The 16,364-nt window shown below is 42.8% G+C and overlaps 1 protein-coding gene across 4 annotated transcripts in view; it reads left to right on the top strand.

The window, feature by feature from the left end:
* SH3PXD2A (SH3 and PX domains 2A) overlaps positions 1-16,364 on the top strand; it is a 247,607-nt gene that overhangs the window by 136,282 nt on the left and 94,961 nt on the right. The gene's annotated exons all lie outside the window — the stretch shown is intronic.

Here is a 16,364-nt window from a genome sequence, read left to right as displayed (position 1 = left end):
GGATGCATCTTTGTCACCAGTTGTCAAACAGCTGAAAACGTGGTCACAGACACAGCTGTAGTGCTTGGGCAGAAACAGTGATCAAGCCTCAGTCTCATCAGGCAGCAGCATGTCATGAGCTGCGCTCAGCCCCTGCTCCTTGGGGACCACAGGGTCTGCTTTGTGCCTCAGCTCTGTTTTCTGCAGGCCTCTCCTCATGTACCTTGCTCCTAGGGCCTGATTCACTGTCCTTCATTTTACAAATTATTCAAGTTGTTCTGAAGTATTGATCAGACAACAGGAAAGGAACCAGGAGGAACAGATAGACCAAAATGAATTGGAATAATAAATCTGAATGTGAATGGTCTGTATGATACAGAGGATGGAAAAGCCACCTTTGGTGAAGTTTGGGTGTGAAGCCATTCCTAAGCAGCCTGTGTTTGTCAAGGAATCAGCTGCTCTTCAGCATCATGCAAAAGGAAGGGAAGATGAATATCACCGTCTCTGGGTATTTATATCTTGACAGACTTAACATGAGTGTGCAGTGAGTCCAGGGGGAGAGTCCAGATGTGGACCCTACGAGGGAAGGCTGTAACACATGATGAAATAGAAGCTTTTCAGTAAACTTTGTTGCTTAACTTTTAATATTGCCATTTAATCTCATTGGTCTGTAGTCTTCTCCTTGTCACATACTATAAGGCAAAGTCTGCTAAATCACTCCACAGCTAAAGCAGATCAGAAAATCCATCTGGATTGGCAAGCTGATCTGTAAAATGCTTCATAAAGCTTGTATCAGCAGTAGTGTGGCCAGCAGGGTCAGGCCAGTGATTGTACTCCTGTGCTGGGCTCTGGTGAAATTGTACCTCAAGTGTTATGTGCAGTTTTGGGCCTCTTACTACAAGAAGGACATTGAGGTGCTGAGTTGAATTCAGGGAAGAATAATGGAGCTGTTTAAAGGACAGGTAGATGTGGTGCTTATGGACATGGTTTACTGATGCCTTGGCAGTGCTTGGCTGACAGTTGGACTTGATGATTTTAAGAGTCTTTTCCAACCTAAATAATTCTGTGATTCTGTGAATATCAAAAATTCTTCTTGCAAGCATGTGAATCTTGGAAGGACCATGTGTGCTGTACCCAGCATATCACAGTGTAATATTCACATGTGAATGCACCCAGTACATTTGTCTTTCTGTCTTTTGGTGAGAGAAGTTTTAGATGTGAAGCGTGAAACTCAATTTGCCTAAGCCAAAGATATGGCTGCAATTCACGCCAGGGGCTGGAAGAAGTGCTGCTGCTGCTCTGTAGTTACTGAGGAGGAGGAATTTCAACCATGCCCATCCACAGTCAGGTGGGAGAGTCCCAGCAGAGTCTCATTTCTGTGTCAGGTTATTTTAAGTAACAACAGCAATTCCCTTCACATCACGCAGGGTTGGCTGCATGGTCCTTGTGCAGCCTCTTCAAGGGTAGCACAGGTTGTAGCATCAGGGAGTCTGAGTGACACAGGATTCCCTGAGAAATTAACTCATTTCCTTAGCAAAGGAAATGATTGAAAAGTACAGGTGGTGCTAAAATCCTGCCTGCATGTCCTGATCCATGGAGCAGTATCACCAACCCAAGTCTGCACTGCAGGGACTCAGTACAGTTTGCCTCCACACACACACATCTGAGCTCCTGCAGCTGCATTCTCAGAGCACAATCTGGCTTATTTCCCCGGAATATGTAGCAAAAATTTTTAACTAAGGGAGAACTCTGAAAAATTTGCAACTTTTATTAAATGAACTAATATAAGAAAAGTATTTGTTACTGCTCAAGGTTAAATGTGAACAGACCTCAGCAGGTGTGAAGGGATGTGATACAGGCTTGGAAACCCTGGAGCAAGCCAAGGGAAGGCCTGTGAGAAGAAGAGAAAAATGCAACATGATGATGAAATGCAATTTTTTCTGTGTCTGTGTTTAAGTACAGGATCAGGGGCTATCCAGCTGTCTGTTGGCTGTTTCCAGCCAAAAGACAACAGAAGGCAATGGATGATCTCATCCTGCCCCTCTTAAATTTACACAGCTCCTCCACAGTTGCTTAAGTATCAGTTTTTCTAAGGTTATTCTTTGCCAGCTGTTTGGCAAAACCTGATGTGGACTGAAAATTTTCTTCTCTCTCACTACTGCCTCATGTGGGAGAAAAAGCTCGGGTGGTTGAGGTGGCCACGGCTGGGAGGTGGGACAGCCCGGATGTATTTCAGAGGTTTGAAAGTGTCGGCGGAAAAACCCTCAGTGTGAGGGCAGCTTTTGGGACAATAGTATCGATGTATAGCTTATGGGAATGAAAGCCCAGGAGAAGCTCAAACAGGGCTGTCTTTGAAATGCTGGATCCTGCAGGTATAATGTGGTGGTTTTATATGACCTGTGAACGTCTCTGATAAGGCATCAGGTCATTAGTCTTGTGCTTGTTATTGTAACATTTGCTGGAATGAAACACTAGCATTTTTAAATCACTGCTATCAAAGCATATCATAAATTGTAAGCAGTTTCTTTTCCTTTGAGTATATCCCTGTGCCAAATCATTCAGTGCTTGTATCTTCCAAATAGGGCGTGGCATTACCACTGAAGAGCTGCAACTAAGCATAAAATAATTATTTTTTAGAAAAGCTGAGCTGTAAAAAAAAGTATGTTTCCTAAAAAATTTAATAGAAAAGGACCAATACCTTTTAACACAGTTCTGCTCCCAGCCTCTGATAATAAGAGTGTGTTCAAATCCTGAAGTGCTGAAAGTGCTTTCTGCAAAGTGGAATTTTAAAGACTGTTGCTCAAAAGTATATATATATATATATATATATACAGACTGTGCAGATAACTGTAGAGTTACTCCCACCCACAACCTGATTTTCATGCTTCTAAGAGCTTTGACACACTTCTAAGAGGAGAAATGTATTTTTAAACTCACACTATGGCATAGGATGAAGGTCAGCACAACTGAGTCTGAGTCTTTGAGGGATGGGGAAGTTAAACCCCAGCCTCCACTTTTCATGACTTTCATCCACGAGTTCTTTGCTCAGCTTTCTTCTTGTGAAGTGCTATGGAGTCTTGTCTCCATTCTTCAGAGGAGAGAGATCCACTGGAGTTCCTGGGTGCTCAGCTGTGAAGCATGTGGCCATGTTTGCATTAGCAACTGGATGCTCTTGAGTTCTTTCATGTAGGATCTATTCCCAGCCTTAACTGCAGTTTTCCTTCTGAAATGTTCCTGACTTTAAGCCTTGAATAAAACTGCACCTGGAGACACATTTGGAGCTCAGCTGTCATTCTGCAGTTGTTTTTCAAGTCCTCTTTGGGAGATGGACTTCCTTTGGAGCTGGAGGCGAGCCACAGTCACGGTGTGCATGGTGTTCCTCATCTGCATGTGTCCTCTGCCCTGTGCTCCAGAGGTTGGCTCCTCTCACAGCCTCCTTGCCCACCTTTTGGAGACCCTCAAGGCAGGCAAAGGAGGGATGTGGGGCAGGGTATTTCACTTGCATTTTGGACTGTTTCACTGCTGTTGGCGCAACTCAAGGACCTGTTGGGCATGATATGATCTGCAGGCTCTGGGGTAGTGGAGGCAGAAAAATCTCTTCCTTCTCATCACTACCCCAGATTTGCTTTGGTGCACGTAGCACTCTAAGGTTGTCTCAACACTGTTTAAAAAACGTTTCTTCCTGTGAAAAAACAGAGCACTTTAGCCTTTTCTGTGTCTTTACTGAGAAAAGGGTCTTGGTAGTGTTACCACAATAAATAAATTAAGCAACTTACTCTCTACAACAAAACCTTGCATTTTTTAGTGTGAAATGAAAATACATAAACAACCAGCAGAGGGGATGTGCCTGGCCTCTAGTCTACATGGACTTCACTCTTTCAGACCCTTGTTTCCTTCTGTACAATGATATAGAAGGAAAAGCTTTTATCTAATCATGAGGCAGGTCTCTGCAGAGCTCCCCAGGCACTGCTAATGGATGTGATACACAGCAGAGCTTGAAGGCTTGAAGCTGAATTTTTGGTGCTGCACATGCTGTTGCTGAGTAGGACAGAGCTGGGCTTTGTGGGCTCTTTGCAAGCCCAGAATGTTCATGTAATGGTCAGAGCCATTTTGCATTAGAGTGAGGTATGGGTTGTAAGCAGGGGAGGGAGGCAATCAGCTGCCCAGGAGACAACAGGTCACGGCCAGAAGTGGCAAGGCAGGGATGGGTGGAAAGCTGGTGCTGCAGAGGGAGCAGAGGCAAAACAGAAGGTTCCAGGAATTAGCTTTATCCCAGAGGATGACTGGGGAAGAAATTGTTAATAAGTAGGTTATTGGCAGTAGGACACTCAGTTTCATGCTCTCATTTATAATCCCCTCAGCTGCATCTTATGGCTGGTGTGCCTAGATTCCAGTTTTGAATCTCACAGTATTTTACCATAATGAGAGGTTATTCAAAATAATACTGAATTCAGACTTGGAACTGGACACCACAGTGTGAACTTCAGAATACAGAAAACTCTCAGGACCTCAGGGATGCTCTTGTCATCCTGTGGTAGATGCTGCTGCCAGGCACAGCATGGCCTGCCCTGGTAGGAAAGGCAGTGTTCCTGCTGAGAATGTGGCTTCTTATTGTGCACCTTCTGGCACTTCAGGTAACAAAGGGAGAAAATAGTGCACGAAAGCTGATTGCAGGGCATGATATTTGCAGAACCTCATTGATATTCCAAGCTTGGGAACTACTGAGCAAGTGAGATCAGCAACTGAAAAGGAGAGGGTGTAATGCCTGACAATCAGTGGCATTTTCCCTTCGCCCACATGTGATATCTATATATCAGAAAACATGAACAGTTAAAGCAGGAATAAGCTGCCAATGGCCATTCAGCTCTGCAAGATAGAGATCACTCATGTTGCAGGCCAGAAATACTCCCTGAATCATTGTTCATTTTGAAAGAACAAATAATTTCTCTTTTAGCTGAATTAAAATGTCTGCTCCTATAATCAACTGAATGGATGGAAATAATTACATTCATTCATTATGCCTCTTCACTTTTATGAACGTAGAACATGGAAAAAGATACTGGAAATGCCACACACAGTCTTTGGAGATGTATGAGGTGAATTCAAAGTTAATGTCTTGATGGAAAATTGGACAGGAGTTACATAAAAAGAACAAAAAGAAACTGTTTCCTGCATGAGCATGTCTGAAAAACAACCAAATTTGTATCTGAACTGGACAGCAAAATTTTTCTTTATTCAGACATTGCACTGTTTCGTGGTGTGTGCAATCTGCGTATGTTGTAAATGCATATAAAAACGTATTTTCTTCTGTTGTCCAGAGTTATTTAATGCTGGTCGTCTTAGAAAGTCATTTGACACGATTTGAGATGTTTTGGGGCAACATTCTGGGTAACATTATTTTTTTTAATTTTCCCTTTTAATTGAGTAAGGCTCAAAAGAAAGTATTAGGCTGGATCTGTACATGTAATAGCAGAAACATCTTCTGCTTCTGCAAAGTTAGTTTTAAGTTCAGTATTATAATCTATCAAATACCAATCAAGCAAAATTCACTGGAAGTTTTGATAATTTTGGGTATGGGACTATAAAACTTAGGGTATATCTAACTATCTTTTGTCTCAGGAATCTTAAAGTGGTCCAGGCTGAAATAACTGTTTTCTTTGTTTCCTTCCTAAAATGAACTGAGCATTGAGACTGAAACCATCTCTACACCATCCTGAACTACATGACTGTTTTTATTTAATATTTCATACCCTATTACAAAAAAGAGCATCTCCATTCACTCCCAGAGTGCTCAATAAATCCTTTTTCAGTGGGTCTGATACTTCTCAGGGTGAAATACTCTGGAAACTTTGTGATACTTCTTTGCAAGTGTCATGTAATTTAGCTCTTTTATCTTCTAGAGAGCAAAAGAGACTTGAACCTACTATCAGAATTGGATATTTGAAAGAGGTTTAGTCACCTTGAAAAGTAACCCTAATGTTGAAAGGTTTTATCTTTCAGAAGGTGTCTCTATTTTTCTCCCATAATTGGTACCTGTCAGTAATAATTTGGAATCATTTAATTAATCACAACAGTTATACCGGGCAAGACAAATTCAGGACTTATTTTTTCTTTTATGTTTTAATGTTAGAATCACAGACTATTTAAGACTGCCTGATCCTGGTAGGTAATCAGGGAAGTCTGCTTTTAGTAGTTGCCAATCCAGCAAAATTTACTAGATGCATTTACTAGCTGTGTTTTGGAGTTTTACAGTGTCTGAAAAAGCTCAGTTGAAAGGATAGTGATTAGAGAAATTTCCTAGAGTTCATGAACTTGCAGTAGATCTTACATGCCATGATTTATGTCTCTTGACTAGTAAATTAAGGAACCTGATGACTTGACAGATATTTCCATGTGCTGCTATGTAGAAACAGGCAGAAAACAATTCCAAGTAATATAAAATTGGTGTCTTATAGGGAACTACACTGTTTAGTATGCTGGAGAGACATTTGATGTTGCAAGACAGTTAACTGAGGACATGCTGCTGAGGCACATTTGGGACGGAGCCTTGCTTTAATCTCCCTGCTCTAACTGAAGGAAATGTAAAGAGGAAAGGAAAAACTATAGTCACCAGATGAAGTCAGAGTTCATAGTGTGGGCTTGATCTTGTCTTCCCAAATGCATCATAAGTTTTGCCCTCTCTTGTAAAAAAAACAAATATTTACCATTCTTAGGGCCATATGTGCAACAGATGATTTTAAAAAGTCAGGGGAGAGATTTCCCAGTAAAAGGGGATGTAAAACTAGGTAGGGCAATAGGGTATTTAGCAGTGCAAAGTAAGTACAGATGCAATAGCCATCTGCTGTCTGTGCACACTGCAGTCTTAATCTTCCAGGTCCTACTGCCCTTGGACATGTAGCAGGAGCAGCAAGACAGAGAAGTTCAAGCATCATATTGCTGAAAAGCCAGTTGAGTACACAGAAGTGCTACACACCAGAACACCACCACCAGAAAAAAAAATGCAAAAGTGTCCAATACCAAGCATCTGGCACATTCTCCTTTGTACTGGGAGCCCAGAGATCTAGCAGAGCTGTGGCCATGTTTGGAAATGCCTGTAAATAATTTCTTATTTTTCCAAGTTAGAGACTTACAAATGCTAGTGACATTCTGGGATTTCCCTGTGTTATCCTCCAGCATGAGAGCTGCTGCCAGCACTTGCACCACACACTGGGATGGGCTGTGAGGAATCCCAGGGAGCAATGAGGAAACACACAGTGGGGTGTGAGGCTGCTATGGGGCAAAGGAGTGTTCATAGCAGACTCTGAGCGGGTATCCTCATGTCTTGGGCAGTCAGAAGGAAAAAGGCAGACAGGAAATTCTTCTGCTTTGTCTTCCTGTGAAAGGGTCCTGGTCCTGTGGGTCTTCCAAGCTTGATGTCAGCGGCCCTGATTCACCATGAGGAGTTGTATTCACAGGTGGGATATGGTGCATGAGGATTGAGGGAAATTGCATGTCCCAAGGGTTTTCTCTCAAGAGCAGGAGGAAGACAGCCCAAACCACAGTTGTTTGGGTCACTTTTCCTTTCTCAGGCCTCTCTGCCCAAGATGAGGAGTGTGAAGAATTGGGAATGTCTTTGCTCAGCAACCCCATCAGCAAAGCAGCAACAGCTGTAGCACTTACACCACTGGCCACAGGCACTTCACAGTGGCTCCTACTGGCATCTGTCCCCTGGTCTGAAGAGACCCGCTCCAACCTATGCCCAGGGCTTGTTGGATGCCACAGGCAGGTCAGGTCAAGCCATCAAAACTTCTGGGCTGCTTTGCACCCCTGACTTGCTGCATGAGCTTGCTCAGTCACCCTTTCTACATTTCTCACCTCTAAATGTGTTGAGGTAACTCACTCCTGATGAACAAACACCTAATTTTACTAGATAGTCATCAATAGGTTTCATATGCTCTCTATTAAAGAATTGCATGCTTGTTTCCTTGAATATCTGCTGGAAACAGCTTAGGTATACAGCTTAAACAAGGGAATCTCAGTGCCCTTTACAAAAAAAAATATCTTATAGGTTGCCTCTTTAAGTACTGGATGCACATATGGGAGAATTGGGGATGATGAAGTATTCACTCAGATTGCTGGTTTCCGCTGCATTGAAGTCAGAGACATTGAAGGCACTACAGCATTTATAACTGATTTCCTGAACACTGTAGCAAATAGAGATGAGAGCCCTTTTCTTGTAGCTCACATGTGCAACAGAAATCACTTAGCTAACATAAATCAGGACTAAATTGCTTTTAAAGGCTCACAAAACATTTCTGAAAGAGACAGGATGAGGAAACCATTTGCCACAGTAGAGTATGTCCCCATGATGAGTCCTATTAAAGCTTGATCAAAGAGCCTTATTGGCTTTTCATTAGAGCCTGGTTATGTTCAGTTGAAATTCAGCAGTGATTTCAACAGAATAGGAACAGAAATATGCACAGGAGGTAAATTTAAGCAGTATTCTAGACCATCAAAGTACGTGATTAAGGACAATTTAATGTGCTGAGTAATGCAGTGTGATTTGGATGTAATTTATCCTAATCCAGTCTGATCTTTTTCAGGAGAATATATTATGCGGCCACAATTAGGTGAGACCTGGGCCCCATCTGGCCTCCTGTCTCCTACAGTGGCTTACAGCCAATACAAGAAACAAAGCAAATACAGAGTGAACTTCCCTTGTGTATCCTCTCTGTTTCTGGCATTCAGCCGCTATGGGACTCTTCGGGTCAAAACATCCAGAGCATGGAGTACAATAGCCACCGTTTATCCTTGTTCATGAATTTATCTCATTGCTTTTTGAACCCATGCCTGGTTTTGGTGATTACAAAGTCTAACACCAGTGAGTACCATGATTCAGCTGTGTTACATGCAAAAGCTCTTATCTTACTTTGATTTAAACTGCTGTGCTCCAACTATTTTTCCTGGTGCAGTGATTCAGGGGCAAAAGCCTTTTTGGACAAAGTGTGTCTGGAGCTGGGACTGAAATTTTGTATTCTGTCCCTTGAGAGTTTTCTCCTCTTCCTTCCCTCTCTCTATTTCCAAGGACTTTCTGGGATAAGCATTTTGGGGGTGACATTGTTGGTTCCATACATGCTGTGGTGGAGGTCATGGTATCCTGCCTCTCATGAGCAGGCACAACCTGGAGGGCCATGGGTGATGTCTCCTTTTGGGGAGGCCATCCACAAGGAGGAGGGAGATGGAGGAGACAGTGGCCAGGCACTGCACATGCAGCTCTGGGCACAGTTAGTCTGAAACAGCAAATGTCTCCAGAGAGGGACAGCAGTGGGACTGCTTGGGCTGCAGTTTAGAAGCCCAAATGGACAATGTGCTTGCTAACCAGAGGTTGGACACACATCTACAGAAATGAGAATTTGAGGCACCCACCCTCAAATCAGGGAGGGCTCAAGAAAATGAAGTAAAGATCCAAAAACTGTGCAGACTTCTTAAGCTCTTAATAAGATTCATATGATGTATATGCAACCTCATTAGCCTGACTAGTTTATAAGGTACATTTGAATTTATGACTCTGGTACTCAATACTTAATTTGTAACTATGATTAGATGCATCTTTTAAACGTGTTGTATCTGACTGTAGCTGTTTGTAATAAAATTCGCAAGCGAAGGGCACAACTGGAAAACCTCCACATGAGAATGATTAATTTTTATTAACTTGTTTTTATCACTCAGCATTTATGCTATAAAGGCTATAATAAAGTGACACATGCTTTGTCATTTTAAGACAGAGATAAATTTGGTCTCCCCACAAGGGACAAGCAGGGTCAGTTTAGAAGAGGTAAAGAACACCTCCACCCAGAGTTTACTTTGCTAAGGAAAATACGTTTTTCTGTCCTGTGGAGAAATTTGCCTTCTGTAAGAATAAACAAGGTAAACCAGAAACAGATGAGGATGTGACTCTTAGGCAAGACCTTGTTTTTATATTTCTTTCCAGGAAAAACTTGCTATAAACATTTGTGTTGTCTTTTTCAAGGCTGCTGAGGCCTTGCAGTAGAGGATCACATGGCGTTAGCTCATTGCTCCAGTGTTCTGCAGCTCCCAGCCTGTGCCGAGCCATCTCTCCCTGGTGCCGGAGAGGCTGGGCTTTGCTGTCAGAGCGCCCTGCCCTGTATCTCACAGCCTGCTGAAATGCTGAATGTGCATTTTCAAAGTTCTGTCTTCCTCCAGGAGGGTAATTTCATCATAAAAATATAATTATGAAAAATGCAAGAGGCTAATTCTGCATTTCTTTAGCCTGAGCCAAATAGTAAAGTTGCTCTCTGGAGCCAAGCAATCAACTTCAGTGCTGAGGAATCTTGGGACAGAAATCTGTGGCATTTCTTACTCATTTAGGGAAGGGGTTGGGTGCCTCAAATCCATCTCTTGTCCTTTTAAGACCCATTCTGCATAAAGAAAGAAATGGAGCCTGCTGCTCTTAAACACAATGTGTCCATGTGAGGCTGAGATGGCCCATGGGGATGTCACTTGTTGTGGAGCTGTCTGAATCCCCTGCACCTTGGACTTGGTGGCAGAGCTCAAGTTGTGCTATGTAGGGTTAATCTCCAGAATGAATGCAGAACACAGGATACTGCCTTTCCTTGTCCTGCATCTCTGCCTCATGATAGAAATCCATGGATTCAGGTATGGGGAACATTGCTGGAGAGGAGACAGTGTCCATCTCCTTCCAGCCTTGACCTTTCCATGCAAGCTAAGGTTACTGGTATAAGAGAGATCTCTTCTGCATTTAACAAAATTAATTAATAAATTTTCCAGCATTGTTCTTGGAGTTTCACAGGGAGAACTTTGTTTGCCTTTTACATTGCTGGATTAAAGCAAGCTGTCAGAAGTCACTAAAGCACTAAATCAGGATCTCCAGCTGGGTCCTGGTGAGCCAAACTGGGCCACCTTTGTTATGGAATGCAGAGAAAATCACTGCAGCCTAAGCAGAAGTATTTAGTACATAAGCTTGGGCTGTTTGCTCTGTGTTTGTTGTTTGTTTTGCTGTGAAGACAACAGAAGGGTGACAGGAAGGCAAAATCCTCTCTTTTGTTTTGTTCCTGTTCTCCCAAGGATGTGATTGCACAACAGTGGTTTACCCTTCTTAGCAGCAGCAGAGGCCATGTCCAGCTAGTGAGAAATGCTTGGGTTTGAAGTCAGGACGACAGATTTTCTTCTTGCCCCACAAGTCCCTTTTGCTCGCGGCAAGGAATTCTGGAGTCTTGGGACCACCACAATGGGGCCCTTTCTCACAGGGCTGGAAAGCTCGACCTCTGCTCAGAAAGGACAGATTCATGTTGGAGAGGGTTCCACAATGCAACGATTTATATCAGGAAATGAACAGAATACTTTCTAAAAAAAAAAAAAAGATGAAGAAGGAAAAAAACCTTCATCTGTTTCTTTGACTAAGGGAAGAGATCAGCTGTTGTTTCATGATATCAGAGGATGGAACACTGGAGGGGGAAAAATGTATAGCTGTGTGCATCCATGTGTTTGAGTTTCTCTTCCCAATCCATAACATACAGAGTTAATTTTCCTTAATTATGTGTCATATGGGTCTCAGAGCTTAGTGGGAATGGAGATGCCTTCATGCACATGTTTCAGCATTTGCACTCTGAGTACCATGAGTATGAATTTCAACCCTGCATTCTACATATAGCTCCTTGGATAATATCAAGGTGTCAGGTGCCCCTCAAACCACAGTCCTTGGTGACAGGCAGGTGTCAGTTCTTGGTCACATTTGGTTTTGTGCCTTGTCTCAAATAGAAAATGTCAGTCAGACTGTTGAGGAAAATCAGGGGAGTTTCAAGATGCAAATGTATTCTCAAGGCTCAAGTTTCTGTGCACATAAAGAGTAGTGGCAAAGTATTTTTGTAGTGGTTTACTTTAAAAATAGTGTCATAGAATCTGATAGCAGTGCTAAGAAAAGTAGTTTGTGAAAAAGCAGTCTCCATTACTGACTGCAAACTTGAGTCTTGGGAAGGAGAGGGTAGACTTCCTTGTAAAAATATTTCTGTTCTTTTAATCTGCCTGGCAAATCATTGGTGATTAAATGATAATCTGAATTGTTTGTTTGAAGCATCAAATATTGCCACCACAGTCTGCCCACACCACTAGAGCCTTTTAGGAATTGAGGAGCCTGGGAACATAAATGACTACAATGTATTTAAACATGAATTAACAAAAGCCAACAAATACAGAACCATTTCAACTTATGTATTAAAATACTCTTGAAGATACAGGCTGACCTGCATTATTCAGGGTTTGTCACTGTCTCATCTTTGGACAGCAAACACTGAGAAAGAGACAGAAAGATGATTTACTCCCTTTAGCTTCTGTCTTGTCTGGTGCAATGTCTGCTGTGCAGCTCCCCCGGCCGTGCTGCTCCCTGGGTCTGACAGCTCCTCATGCTTTGCAGGCACTGTTTTCTCTCATAGCTGAAACTCACGCTTGTCTGAAATCTTTGCTAAATGAGTTGAAGCCAAGCCTTGCTTTACTGACAGGCAGAGGCTCCAGGCTGAAGTGTGACGTATCTGGGAAAAGAGGAATCCCAGAGAGTGAACTTTCTGGGTCTGCTGTCCCACAGCAAGGGGGAAAAGCTTTCAAAAGAGCCTTTTCACCATGGGTCCCACAGGGATGAGGTCCCCTGACCTGAACCCATCACTTCCAAGGGAAGCTAATCCTGCAGGAGGTTTCTGCAGACTTGCCAGATCTCCACAGGCAATGCAGGAGAAACCCTCTGGGACAGATATAAATCAAAGTGAATTAGAAAATAGATAAGCACAATTTGTCACCAATGCACCTAGTCACCTCCAGCCTTCTCCACTTGGAACACTTCCTACTCTCTATTGAACAAATGTCAGGATACTCACTTTTTAAACAACTTTCTGACTGTGCCACTGTTTGTGTGTATCTGTATGGATGCTGAAAGCAGACAGGGAGCACAGAGCCTGTGTGACACTAAGTCACAGGCTTCTCATTCTGGCCTGAGAAAGCATAAGAAAAAATCCAAGCAGTCCTTGGTAAACGACAACAATCTCTGCAGGTGTTGTTTAGGAAAACAGTCAAGGGGTGGTGTTCCACTTAACCAATGCTGGTGATGTGTTGCTTTAATGACCAATGAGTTTTACCTCTCAGACCTTCTTGAACATGCGTATAAAAGAAGATTAAGAGTAATAAACTTAGCTTTCTTGGACAATGCAGCTAAGTCAGTGTCGTACTCCTCGCCGTTCCTACTATAGTGCCACATGTCTGCTGTATGTATTTAGATAGATCAAAACACACGTACACACATATCAGTTTTTATTAACTCTCAGTGAATACAGCAGCAAAGTCAGTCCCTAAAGATGTGCCATAAAACTTTTCCATAACTTTGTTCATACAAGCTTCATATTTAAATTAGATTACAAGTGACATATTAATTCAACATAAGATATTTTTATGATTCAGGAATTTCCAGACTGACTGTGGATAGTTTAATGCGTTAACAAGGCAGTCAGCTTTATAGCGATGTTTGTGGTCTTCCTTTAAAATTCATTGCTAGATTTCAAATTAGTAATATTATCCTAGGGTAATGCTGATAAGAAATGAGATCCAATTTCCCTCTCCTTTGTCATTGAAGAAGAGTGTATCCAGCTTGTGTGACGTGCTTGACACCAGTGATGTTTTAATATCATTAGCAGCAGGAAGTATTTTCCTTGCCAGTAATGGGGCTCAGCATCAGCTAAAGGTGATGCCCCACAGGAAGACTTTAAACAAAATTGCTAGATTCTAATTTAAAAAAGGCTAGAAATATGCTATTTTTGGGTAGGGTGTTTGTTCGGTATGGAGTGATCCTGGATAATGAAGAAGGGACCTGCCAGAGCTACTTTTAGTTCCACCCGCTGCTTTTATTATTATTCTTCCAGCTACAATTGGCAGTGGAGTTAGGATGGTGGTGACTGTTCTCATCTAGAAATGGAAGAAGAATGGAAATATATGTGTGTTTAAAGATGAAAAGATAAAAAGAGCAAGAGCTGAAAAGAAAGTGAGCTTCCCTATGTAGCTGCAGATACGGCATTGATTGTACCTTTCCTTGGAAGAGTTTTTCTTCTGCAAGATCACATTTTTTGTCTGATCTAAGGGCTAACAGTGTGCCAGGTGCAGTCTGGGTTGCAGGAGATCAGAGTTTCTACTTGGAAATTGCTACAGTTAAGAGAATCCATTAAATAATTTCCTTTATTGGTTTGGAGACAGAAACCAATACTTCAGCCTCACACTAATGCTTCACTAGAAACAGTGAGACTGAGAGGTATTAACCTTATATATCATCACTTGGGAGCGGGAAGATACATCAATGAATCATATGCAGAATAAGACATCAAAACATTAAACATGGAGTCAGGCAGGACTCCTTGCTGCTGCTGCTATTGCAAAGCACCAACAGAGGCTTTCTTCATTAGCAGAAAAGAGGTGAGGAATATGTACACAAAGAGCACTTTACACAGCCAGGGAGATTATTTGCTGTGTCTCCTTTGCTTTCTATTTTTTTTTATTTTTTTCTGTCCTTGTTGGGAGGAACAAGTTTTGGATTTCAGTTTCACTGTGGAGATGAAGCTTTTATTTCAAGATTCGTTTTATTTGATACTGCTTTCCTCTGACTAAATGAGTGAAATGTGGGTGTACAAAAAAGTAACAATACAGGGAGACATGGGGTACCCGGGTTTTTTCAGGAACTCCAAAATCAGAACCCAATTAAAGTAGACTTTCAAACTCACAGAAAGACAAATGAAAGGAGGAAAACTAGCCCCACAGGTTGACTGGCTTTTTTTTCATTAAGCCTTGTGAATTGGGTGGTTGTAGTGATGCAAATAACTATTTTATAATGACAAATTTCTTCTAATTAACTATGTCAATCAATCATTACCTCATTTCTAATCATGTGAATTGAGTTCTGCATGCCAGGAGAGCTGTATTGACAGCTCCAAAAAGCTCCAGACTGGCATGGGAGCCAAGCTAGGGTAGGGGACTACATTTTGGGGACTGTACCATCTCTGGCTTGCTCTGAGGGATTTCTGTTTCAGGCACCATATATCAGGAATTATATTTGCATATGATATCACTCTGTAGAAGAAGCAACTTATTTATGAGCAGTAGCATCATCACATCAAATACAGCTGCAGATATGGCTGAGAAAATAACCATTTAATTGAAGTAGAAATTACACTGGGAAATTCAAAGAGGGTGCAAAAAGTTCCCAGTTACTGGTTGCTGGAAGCAAATCCTAGACATGTAAGGCATGGGGATGCACACAAAATTCTGGGAGAAACAGAACTTACAGGTAGACATAACTCTGCCTCAAGACATGTCTTGTTTCTTCAGCTGAGCCTCCAAACTCTTTTTAAAAAAACAGTTTGGGATAATCCCTCTGGAGGATGGATCAAGGTGCAGGAGACAAAACCCCACTTTTGACAGCCCAGCCCCCCAAAAGGCAGAGGCTACTGCCTGCCCCTCTGGTGGGATTCCTGCCAAAAGAACCTGCCATGGGTGATTTTACCAACATCACCACTGCCACTTGTTCCTGCAGGGCGATGCTGCCCCTGCCCAGGCTGTCCCTGCCGGGGTCCTGCCTGTGCAGACCATGCCAGGGCTGGGTCTGACACGCCCCGGAGAGCACCGGGGGGAAGCACAGCCATAAGCCAAGTATTTTTGTTCTCAGTTTTGCTTATCCCGAATCAGTTCTTGCAGCTCCCTTCTGTAATTTCTTCCCCTCCCATAGCAGCTGTCCGGGGTTTCAGCTGTTCCACATGAGAAGAGGTACCAGCACCCTTTAAATCACTATGGAAAAGTAAGGGTGCATGTTCTATGTTGCAAGAAAGAAGAAAGGACAAAGTTTTGGATTTGTTTGGTTTTTTGGTTTTTTTCCTTGTGTTTTCCAAGTGCTTGTCAGAGATATAACTAGGAGAGGACTGGGGGTTATTCACAAATTAATTAGCCTCGCTACTGCCAGCCACGCCAGCTCAGCCTGGAGCAGCCGCATCCCTGCAGCAAACAGTTCATATTCCCGTTCCTCTCCGGAGGGACGTTAAGGGTTAATCCAGTAGCTGTGCATTTAATAGCACAGTTTAAGGGGAAAAAAAATGACACCCCTCTCCCCTGCCTTGCTGGCTGTGGATGGTTCGCTCTGCCTGGCTGGTCACATGCTGCCGAGCCCCCGGTGCTGCAGCAGCCCCAGCTGGAGCTGCTGATGGGCCGGGGCTGCCCGGGACGCCCCCGGCCCCCGCCCGGCCGTGCCCTCACCTCCGCTTTAAGGGAGGGAGGGCGCAGCACGAGCCCTTGAGCATATGGGTGGAAATTTGGGAGGCACCCATTCTCTCACCACCGTTCCCAGCTCT

Source organism: Parus major, chromosome 6 (assembly GCF_001522545.3).
Source record: "Parus major isolate Abel chromosome 6, Parus_major1.1, whole genome shotgun sequence".
NCBI lineage: Eukaryota > Metazoa > Chordata > Aves > Passeriformes > Paridae > Parus > Parus major.
This window is presented reverse-complemented; position numbering and strand designations above follow the sequence as displayed.